Source organism: Patella vulgata, chromosome 1 (genome assembly GCF_932274485.2).
Source record: "Patella vulgata chromosome 1, xgPatVulg1.2, whole genome shotgun sequence".
In the NCBI taxonomy this organism is placed as follows: Eukaryota; Metazoa; Mollusca; class Gastropoda; family Patellidae; genus Patella; species Patella vulgata.
The window spans coordinates 46,449,164-46,460,782 of record NC_065879.2 but is presented as its reverse complement, the minus strand read 5'-3'; positions in this window follow the sequence as shown (position 1 = coordinate 46,460,782).

The following is an 11,619-nucleotide window of genomic DNA, read 5'->3' as shown; positions in this document are numbered from 1 at the left end:
TAAGTAATAGTCTGATCATACAGCCTATGCTAGAAATTAACCACGACATATCCGGCAAAACTATTGTAATAGCTGAAGCAAAAACAGATTGCTACGGTAATAAAACCAGCGGCTGCCAAGCAGTATACGCCCACTTTTTGCAAGAGATGGATAGAGAACAGACTAAAAACACACGCAATTTTTTGTACAATCAGGGGCAATAATCCAGAAAGATATGGCCTGAAATGTGCAAATATCAAAAGGGACTGAGATCTTTGGGATATAAAGATATGTTTTAAGTTTCGTCAAAATCAGATAAAAATTGTGACCTATCGAGTGTCCACAACCTACACAGTTTGCGTACAAAGAGCGGCCATTTTGTCGGGCAGTTTCGTTTTGATTTTCCCGAAATTCAAATTCAGCCTTCATTATGGTGGAATGGTGATGTATTTAAACGGTTTTTAAAATTGGAAAAAAATTGTGACCTCTAGAGAATCTGCAAGCTAAAAATGCGATTTTTCAAACAATCAGGGGCCATAATTCAGGAAGTTATGGTCCGATATGCACCAATATCGAAAGGAACTGAGATCTGTGGGTTATAAACATACATTTCAAGTTCAAACCAAATTGGATAAAAATTGTGACCTCTACAGCATGGGTTCCACGTCGGCCATATATGCCGGTCGAGACCTACGGCTATCGAAAATGACCATTCCTAGATCTGACCTAACGGTCATTTTCCACGCCGGATAAAGGGTCTTTTTAAAAAAAAAAAAAAAATTCAAATGTGACTACGATCGACTTTCACTGTGTAACTATACAAGAATGCACGTCGTCTAGAAGGCAACCTCTTGATTGGTGTTATAGAGTTGTATATATAGTCGTCAACAGATTATACTGAGTGTTGTGTTGATAATTAATGATGAGTGTCTGGTAGTAGAGCAATAAATGTTAATTGATAAGTGGGAATCTAATCAACGGCGTGAAGCGGCCCATTGTTAATCATTCACGTATTGTCCACGTGTCAAAAAAATTTCCAACAACAAAGCCGTTTACCGCTATTACGGTCAGGCACAATGTAAACAAGGTTATTATGATCTTCGAAAAAGGGCAATTGATATGAAGTATTGCTCTTCGAAGCCAACCAACTGTCATATCAAATAAAAACAGCATAGAAATTACGTAAATCCTCAACAACGTACGTGTTGGAAGAAAAATGCATTTAAAAATAAAATGTTTATAGCGGTATTACGGCCTTGTGGAAATTGTTGAAATAAAATCTAGAGATTAGTTAACTTGCTTACCGAACAATTAAGAAAAATACGTATTCCAGTTCTATTGTGCAGCAATATTGATAATTCCACATGTAGAAGAAATGTCGTGTATATACGGTTACTCTTATACACGACCATATTCTAGGGGGCGCTAGTGTCGCTAAACCGTGAAGTTAGTTATCCGTTAGTCATTTAGTTATACATTATTAGGATTTACGTCACAATTCTGCGGCCCGTAATTCCGTAAGAGATGGTCTAAAACCAAAAAAAATGTGAGATATATGCCATGGATAATTATATATTTATCTTCATTTCAAAGTTATTGTATTACAACTCAAAATTATCCAGGTCAGTGTGTTTTCTATAGAGCACGTGTTAATTACGTGTGAGCTACTGAAATGGTTTTTCTCCGGCCAATTCAACTATTTCGTTATTTAAGTAGCCAAAACGGAATATTTAATTATTAAATAATTATCATGAGCCTTACTAATATTTCATCTTTAAGTCAAATATAATTATTTTGTGCACCCCATGGTGACAAAGTAGTATATACATGTACACGTGAATTCACAATACCCTACCATGAATAAAAAACATGAAATATAAATTTACTTTGAAAAGTTTTCGTGAATGACCGGCAGTGAAAATTTTGAAGTGGAAGCCCTGCTCTACAGTGTTCACAAGCCAAAAACGTGATTTTTCGTACAATCAGGGGCAATAATCCATGAAGTTACAGTCCGATACATGCCAATATCGATATGAACGGAGATCTTAAGAGTGATAAACCTATATTTTAAGTTTCATTGAAGTCAGATAAAAATTGTGAACTGTGAGAGTGTTCACAAACAATTGTGGAGGGACGGACAGGGACGACGACAATATACGTCCACATGAAAATGTGGGCATATAAATAGCCTAAATGGCATCATTGCCCATGTATCAAAAATGTATGCCTTTTTTATATATATACGGGGGGACACAAAAAAAATCGAATAACTTCCAAAATTTTATTTAGATTAACACAAAAATTCAGCTACATTAGGTTAAGTCTATGTAGCAGACATCTCCAAAGTTTCTGTACTAAAAAAACTCTTTGTTTAACTGGCGCTCAAAAAATGTGCTCTAAATGAGCTCCCCGGTGCTACAAGCACATTTGGATCCGGTGGGCAAAGTTCTTGATGACCCTCCCACATTCTTCCCTTGGGATCGCTTTTATTGCTGCTGTGATTGCTGCCTTCAGATCAGGGATAGTCTGGGGGTTGTTGCCATACACCCTGTCCTTAAGGTATCCCCACAGATAAAAATCTGGGGCATTCAAGTCCGGTGAATGCGGCGACCACTCCGGGTCACACCTGCGGCTGATCAGTCGATCAGGGAAACGCTGCTGTAGCCATGCCAATGATTTGTTTGAGGTGTGGGGGTTGGCACCATCCTGCTGGAACCACTAGAGGTACCTGACTTCCCCTCTTCGTTATTCAAGTTTAGGTGATGAATGCTTTTTTTGTGTCACCCGGTATATATATATATATTGTGAGGAACAAAAGTCACTTCAACCCCAGGCAGGGCAAAGACCAAGTTGCTACTTCCTATAAACCGCAACACAAAATCAAATGTGTCGAAGGAGGAACAGTGCGCTATAAATTCTTTGAAATCTAACGACACAATCGTTATTAAGGAAAGCGATAAAGGGGGTGCCATCGTTATCATGGATGTGGAATATTATGAGAACTGTCCTTAAAATTCTTAACAAAGGTGTGTATACAGCCATAGATTCGAACCATGATAAAAGAACAATGGGATTAATAAACGGCTTAATCCAAGATCACAAACACGAATTGATGGACAATGAACAAGATTATCTCCGGAAATTCGAATATAAAACAAAGTCAGTTTTATGGTCTTCCAAAAATCGATAAATCCAAGATGATCAAGGAGTCAATTAAACACCAAAATGCCGAATTCATCAGTATTTTTCAACCAGACGACCTCCCTTTCAGACCAATAATTGCCGGTCCATGCTGCCCTGCTAACAGGCTATCAAATCTCCTTGATACCTTACTCAAGCCATATGCGCCAAATGGGAAATCTGTTAGTCGGGATGACATAGTTTTTGTTAATACATTACTCCAAAAATAAATGATGGCGACTTTTCCGTAACCATGGATGTTTGTAACATGTATGCCAATATTTCCCATGACCTATGCTTCAAGGCCGTAGAATATTGGCTGGATAAACATCCTGAATGCAGTCATGAGAGAATTTAACCAGCGGCTGCCAGGCAGGATACGCCCACATTTTCGAGAGATGGATAGAAAACAAGCTAAACGAAAGTGATTTTTCCTACAATCAAGGGCCATAATTCAGGAAATTACAATTCGATATGCGCAAATATCGAAAGGAACCAAGATCTTTGAGTTATAAACTTACATTTCAAGTTTCAAGAAAATCGGATAATAATTGTGACCTCTATAGGGTCCACAACCTTGATATACCATATTTTTACGCTATTTGAGAACGAACGGCGGCCATTTTGTCTGTCAGTTTTGGGCCGCTTTTCACAAAATTCGAACTCAACCGTCCTTAGGGTTTAATGGCGATAAAATAAACGTTTTTTTAAATCGGATAAAAATTATGACCTCTATATGGTCCACAAGCTAAAAACGCGATTTGTCATACAATAAGGGGCCATAATTCATGAAGTTACAGTCCGATGTGTGTGAATATCGAAAGGAACCGAGATCTTTGTGTCATAAACTTACATTTCAAGTTTCAACAAAATAGGATAAAAATTGTGACCTCTATAGGGTCCACAACCTTGATATACCATATTTTTATGCTATTTGAGAACGAAGGGCGGCCATTTTGTCTGTCAGTTTTGGGCAGATTTTCACGAAATTCGAACTCAGCCGTCCTTAGGGTGTAACGGTGATATATTAACACGGTTTTTTAAATCGGATAAAAATTATGACCGCTATAAGGTCCACAAGCCAAAAAACGCGTTTTTGCGTACAATCAGGGGCCATAATTCATGAAGTTACAGTCCGATATGCGCGAATATCGACAGGAACCCAGATCTTTGTGTTATAAACTTACATTTCAAGTTTCAAAAAAATCGGATAAAAATTGTGACCTCTATAGGGTCCACAACCTTGATATACCATATTTTTACGCTATTTGAGAACGAACGGCGGCCATTTTGTCTGTCAGTTTTGGGTCGATTTTCACGAAATTCGAACTCGACCGTCCTTAGGGTGTAACGGTGATATAATAATACGTTTTTTTTAAATCGGATAAAAATTATGACCTCTATAGGGTCCACAAGCCAAAAAACGCGTTTTTACGTACAATCAGGGGCCAAAATTCAGGAAGTTACGGTCCGATATGCACAAATATCGAAAGGAACCGAGATCTTTGGGTTATAAACTTACATTTTAAGTTTCAACAAAATCGGATAAAAATTGTGACCTCTACAGTGTTCACAAGCCAAAAACGTGATTTTTCATACAATCAGGGGCCATAATCCACGAAGTTACAGTCCGATAGATGCCAATATCGAAAGGAACCGAGATCTTAGGATGATAAACCTATATTTTAAGTTTCATTGAAAACAGATAAAAATTGTGACCTGTAGACTGTTCACAAACAATTGTGGACGGACGGACGGACGGACAGGGGCGACGACAATATACGTCCACATGAAAATGTGGGCGTATAAAAAAACTTTATCCTCAAAGCCATACGTATCATCCCGACTAACAACACTTTTACATTTGGCGAAACAAATTACAAACAAATTCTTGGTATAGCGATGGGAACCAAGGTGCACCACAAGTAAGTAATTTAACAATGGGATTTCTTGAGGAAAAATTATACTCAATTGTAGAAATTGAAAATGGCATGGATTACAGATTATATTTATAAAATAAGTTGAAACGATTCCTAGACGATGTATTATGTATTTGGAATGAACGAATTGGCAACATTGCAGATTTGCAACACACAATGAATGATTTAGATCTAAATATCAAATTCACAACTGAAATGAACGATCTGCAAATCGCATTCTTGGAGAGCTCCTCATAATGGATATGTATTCTAAAGAAACAGATACCAAAAACTATCTCTCTTATAAATCATGTCATCCACGCCATACCAAAAATACTATACCCTTTTCCTTAGATAGAAAAATATGCACAATTGTGATAGATGAAGACCTGCGGATTGTCAGATTAGGTGAGCTAAAAAGAAATTTATTGAAGCAGCACTACCCCCTCGAGGTAATAGAAGTTGGGATAAATAAGGCTTTGGCAATTGATATCCAAATATTGAGGACTACTCTAAAGTAAAAGATAGTTCGGATAATATTATTACTTTTGTCTCTACCCATAACCCCCAACATTTTTAAAACAATGCACAAGAGCAGGGCAATCCTGGCATCAAACAACAACCTCAGAATGAAATCTGACAATGTACAATTCATTAAATCACAAGTCAGCCACCGAAACTGAAACATCTCTTAACCAAAGCAGAATTCATATCATCCATAACAAGGACCGTTTATTTTATGTATTCAAATGCCCAGATCTTCGGTGTAAATGTTGCGACCATATGATGCCAAATAACAAATATAATTTTCATAACTTTACTTTTAGCATCAACAATAATATGCATTGTTACACAAAAAATCTCATATGTCTTGACTTGCAATGGATGTCAAAATTTCTACATCGGGGAGACGGGCACGCATCTACGGGATAGAGTAATGCAACCATCGACGGGATTGTAATATTGAATATGGGCACTTATTTGTAAATAGACATCTCTTTAGATGTGCAAAATACCTACAAGTTAAATTTCAAATTTTCCCTTTTTATAAAATGAAAGTCGATGACATGGCGAAAAGAAAATTAATGGAAAACCATTTTATTAAAAAAATATGTTACTCGACTTAATAGTCAATAAACAACAATTGACCATTAATTTCATTAATTAATTTGCTTTTAATCTACCACTTTATTATCTTTGATTCATTGTTCCTAAATTGTACATATACTGTACCCATATACAACAGATTAACACATGTATACATGTTTTCTGTTCGTTAACTATCTACTATGTAACCATAGACAATGTTAACTATAGCCAATTAAAACCACAGTGTTACTATGTAAAGGGCGTGATGGATAAGAAGGATTATATGAATATATAGCCCGAGGATTTATATTGCATATTACTATTACTTATTGCTCTTTCTAACCATGCACAATCGCTCAAACTTAAACGGCTAAAAATATCTCACCGCATCGGTGTTTATGCACTTAATGACACGTGACCACACCCCATATAAACAATAACAACACTTCCTGTATTGTCTTTTCAAAGATTTGTTGACAGCCGAATATAGCACAAGGAGGGCTCAAGGGAGGGAAGATAAATCCTCGAGCCCTCGGGCTATATATTCATATCCTTCTCATCCATCACGCCCTTGGGGCGCTTGGATGAGAGGGGATTATATTCCATATATGCCCTTCTGGCATCTCAGATTTATATTGCATAGTTTAAAGGGTTGTCAACAAAGGAAATAACAACTATAACAAATTAACTAGAACTGCGATACAGTAATGACGGGTTTCACCGGTGCCACGTTACCCTAAGCATGTCACTTCCGGTACCAATGAAACCATTAAACAGGTTTCCACATAAGCATTGCACACATCAAATAAAATGGACGCCGAATCAACCAAATCCAGCAATATCAATTCATTTTATACATTTGTTACATGTAAGTGTACAGTACTTCCGGTGATAATGAAAGTGTTCAATTAGTTTTATGAAATCAGAAATGGCATAAGGCATCACATGGTGAAAATTTTATGTAAATCGAATAATAATTGGCACTTTTATAGACCAAAAACCTTGAAAAGTGACTTGTAGAAAATCGTCTATTCCTCTGCAACCGTACATGTTAGAAACCATTTTTTGGTATCTGTATGATCATATGGATTCAATCTGTTAGCTGATTGGAATCAGATATCATAATTTTAAAAACATTACAAATCAGACTCATTTGAATAAAATATCTGTTTTGAAGGCTAAAAATACAGTTTTTGCCAAAATGACGTTACTTCCGGTGATAATGAAAATCTTAAATTACTTGTATGAAATCGTAAATGGCATTAGGTATCACACAGTGAAAATTTCATGAAAATCGAATAATAATTGACACTTTTGTGGACAAAAAACCTTGAAAAGTGACCTGTTGAAAATTGCCTATTTCTCCGCAACTGAACAAGTTAGAAACCATTTTGTGATATCTATATGATTGTATGGGTTCATTCTTTTAGTTGATTAGAATCAAATATCAAAATCTTAAACAAACACTAAATACGACTCATTTGAATAAATTATTTGTTTCGAAGGCTATAAATACAGTTTTTGCCCAAATTTCGTCATTTCCGGTGACATTGAAAATGTTAAATTGAGTTGAACTAGTCACAATTGACATTATGCATCAAATGGTGTCACTTTTATAGGGGTGATGATTTTCCGTTTCAGAAAATAGCATATTCCGTCTTAAGTATTTTTAATTCCGTTATTTTCGTTTCAGAGCTGACCATATTCCTTTTTTTTGAGATAAAATGTTATTTTATGAATAAATGAATAAAACATCTTAAAATGCCTTTTATTACAAAACGGATCATTTTAAACCAATGATAACAAATGTTGAATTGTGAATGACTTGTAATGTTCAATGACTAGTTATTCTTTAAACCTGTTTCCCGAATTAAATAACAGAAAATTACATCTTGTGAGCTCGTTTCATCTTTTTAGCAGACGAAACCATTTTTCTCAGCTGTTAGTTGTAGTCGCGATTTATCCAGACATCTTCGTAGTTACTACCGTTTCTTCGAGAATAAGGGCTGGATTCACAAGGCTACGGTATATTTGTGATGTCACGTGGTTAATGCAGATAAACACGAGTCACGAGCCCGGCAGTAAAATAAGAAGTAAATGAAACGATTTTTACTTTTATGAAGTGACAGAAGTTTTTTTTAAGACATATATATACATTACAATGTTTAATTCAAGTTCAACTACAGAGTAATTGTATACAGGGATACATGAAAGACGGGTTTTCGTTTCGATTAAAATTATGATTCCTAAATGCTGAAATGAAAGTAGCTAAATACTAAAATAGACAGTAACAAAACCACGCGATATCATTCAATATTTCCGATTTTTATGAATAAAAAGATGAAATACTTGGTTGGATAACTGCAAAATTGTTTTGAGTTTGTGTTTAGTATCAGCAAATATCGGCTTTTCCATGTGAGATTTCAAATTCCGTTTTGAGTGGACAATTCCGCGATTTCCGCGATCACGGAAAATCACCACCCCTACTTTTATGAAAATCCAATAATAATTGACTCTTTTACAGGCACAATAGCGTAAAGAGTGACTCATGCAAAATTGACTATTTCTCGGCAACTGCGCATATTACAAATTAATTTTCACATACATTCTCTCCGTATAGATTATTGCTACGAGTTTATGAAAGTTATGAAGATATTTAACAATATTTAGCAAATAATTGGCAGTCTGATGCCAATGTCTTATCTCCCTTATACCATTAGACCATTAGAAAAAGATATAACGATTTTTCAACTTTTTTCAAAGATTGTGGCCCTCTTTAGACCATTTTTACTATATTGAGGCTTTTAAATTTGGATTCACACCCTAGACCACCGTTAGGACTCTAAGTAACAGAAGTTTAAGAAAGGAAATAAGAGAAGTTTTCGAGATGAAAGCATCTGACTAGCCCCCCAAGACCGGGACAAGACCGAGATATGGAAGAAACGATTCATTTATATTATATTGAGGCTTTTAAATTTGGATTTACACCCTAAACCACCGTTTGGACTCTAATAAACAGAAGTTTAAGAAAGGAAAAAAGAGAAGTTTTCGGGATGAAAGCATCTGAATAGCCCCATAAAATGAAAATACTAGATTTTCAGCGTCCCGTTTTATATTGCCTAACCAGCGAATTTTTACCATTTAGATGTCATACGATCGTCCATTGTTCGGGCTATCCAATGACACTTTAGTTGTTTTGAAATAGTATGTAGTAATAACTTTTTTCACAAGATCACCATTTTTTTACTTTTTGTTTTTTTTTCTCTCAAAATATCAGATATTTTTTCGACTACTTCCGGTTTTTGGATCATTGTCCGGATAATTTTAACAATTTATTTGGTTACCTAACCTTCTGTACAAGAAGTTTCAGAAAAATCCATACAGCTGTTTTCCAAAGAAAGAAAAATGGTATTTTCAGTAATTTAAGGATTTTTCAACTTTTTTCCAAGATTGAGGCTCTTTTTGGACACCTTATATTATTTCAATGCTTTTATTTCTGGACTCACGCCATAATCCACCGATAGTACTCTGAGTAAAAAAAGTTTAAGAAAAATCGTTGTGTTCATTTTCGAGAAAATGGCGTCTCAAAATGTTCCAAAACGGAAAATACTAGATTTTCGGCGTACCATATTTTATTTTCTAGCCATCTTAATCATATCATTCAGATGTCATATGATAGTCCATTAATGGGCTATCCAGCGAAACTTTAGTTCTTTTGGTCCGCTAACATCTGATGGAGAAATCAAGTTTTTCGCAAGAGTGCTATTTTTTTAACCCCTTTTCTTCATTTTTTGAATACTTCCGGTATGGAGATTATTGTCGGGATAATTTTAATAACCAGATTGGCTTATCAAATAGCCACAGGGCTATGTAATGATATATTACATTGTCTGGTCAGATAAAATGCCCCCGGAAAATCCTATGTTCAATAGGGGCAAAAATGTAAAAATGTCAATATATCGAAAATTAAATTTAAATATTTCAATAAATATTATACATCGTTAGAATTGTAATTAGGTCAGCTATCTGAATGTGTAACTTTTTTGTAAAAATTTGTTTAAATAATAAGGTAATAGAGTATTTTCCAAAATTTCACGATTTTTCAACTTTTTTCGATTTTCAGTACGTTATTTTACCTATTCCAGACATTTCAATGTCTTATTGGATGGATTCATGCACAAGACTACCGGAGGGACTCTCGATAGGGAAAGTTTAAGAAAAATCCTTGGAGCAGTTTTCGAGATACAGGCGTCCAAAAATGCTCCAAATCAGAAAATACTTGATTTTCAGCATGCCATATTTTGCTGCCTGTTCATAGTATCCGTATAAATCGGGCATCATACGACAGTCCATTCCCCGAGCCACTCATCGATACCTTAATTTGTTATATCCGTTGATATCGGACAGAGAAATCGCGTTTTTCTGAAAAGCACTCATTTTTTACGTTTTTTTCAAAATTCCTGAAATTATTTCGACTACTTCCGGTTTACGGATCGTTGTTGAAATTGCTTTACAAAACAGAATGACCATATAACTTTATGTTTCAGGACTTTCAGAAACATCAATTAATCATTTCAAAAAAATATAAGAGTTGGCGAATGGGCCCAAAATTCGAAAAATAAAAGGCGATAACTCGGAATGAAACTTATATTTCTGGAATTGGGTGGTCTTCAGGTATCCAAAAATGTAGGTCAAATTTGAAAATTTTGAAAAATAACAAAAATGTCTCATAAACTACGTTTTTTCAATTTTCAAACGACAGAAGTCCAGGACGATTTTTCAAAATTGAAAAATGTGAGATAGCCATTGTCTCGGAAAAGAATCAGGGTTTCTGAAAATGTCATTTGTTTGAAAATAGGTAAAGAATTGACGAAACCACAGCCAATTTTCAATATCGCGAAAAAGTACAAAGTTCGGTCACTTCCGGTATGCGCAGAAGTTTCAAAATTGTTTTAAAGAGTAGCCACCACCTGGTTTCACAATAGAATATTTGGTTCCAGATCGATATCTGTTTTCGATCATGTAGAAATAGGCTCCCGGGATAAATAATAATAATAATAACAACTAGACCTGCAAGCAGCACTGAACCGGCTTTCAGGAATCAGACAGGACGTGTGTCATACAATAGCCCATTCAACTTGCTACCAAACGATACTTTAGTTGTTTTGATTCAGTGACACCCGACTGAGAAATCGCGATTTTTTACTATATTTTCTCAAAATATCGAATATTTTTTCGACTACTTCCGGTTTACGGATCATTGTCGGAATAAATTTAGCAAGTGGTATGGGAACTTAGCTTCCCGTACCATAAGTTTCAGAAAGATCCGCTGGACAGTTTTTAAAAGAAAGGAAAATTAGAAGATATTTAACGATAATTAGCAAATAATTGATAGTCTGATTCCAATGTGTTACCGCCCTTATACCATTAGACGTACATTAGATTTATACAA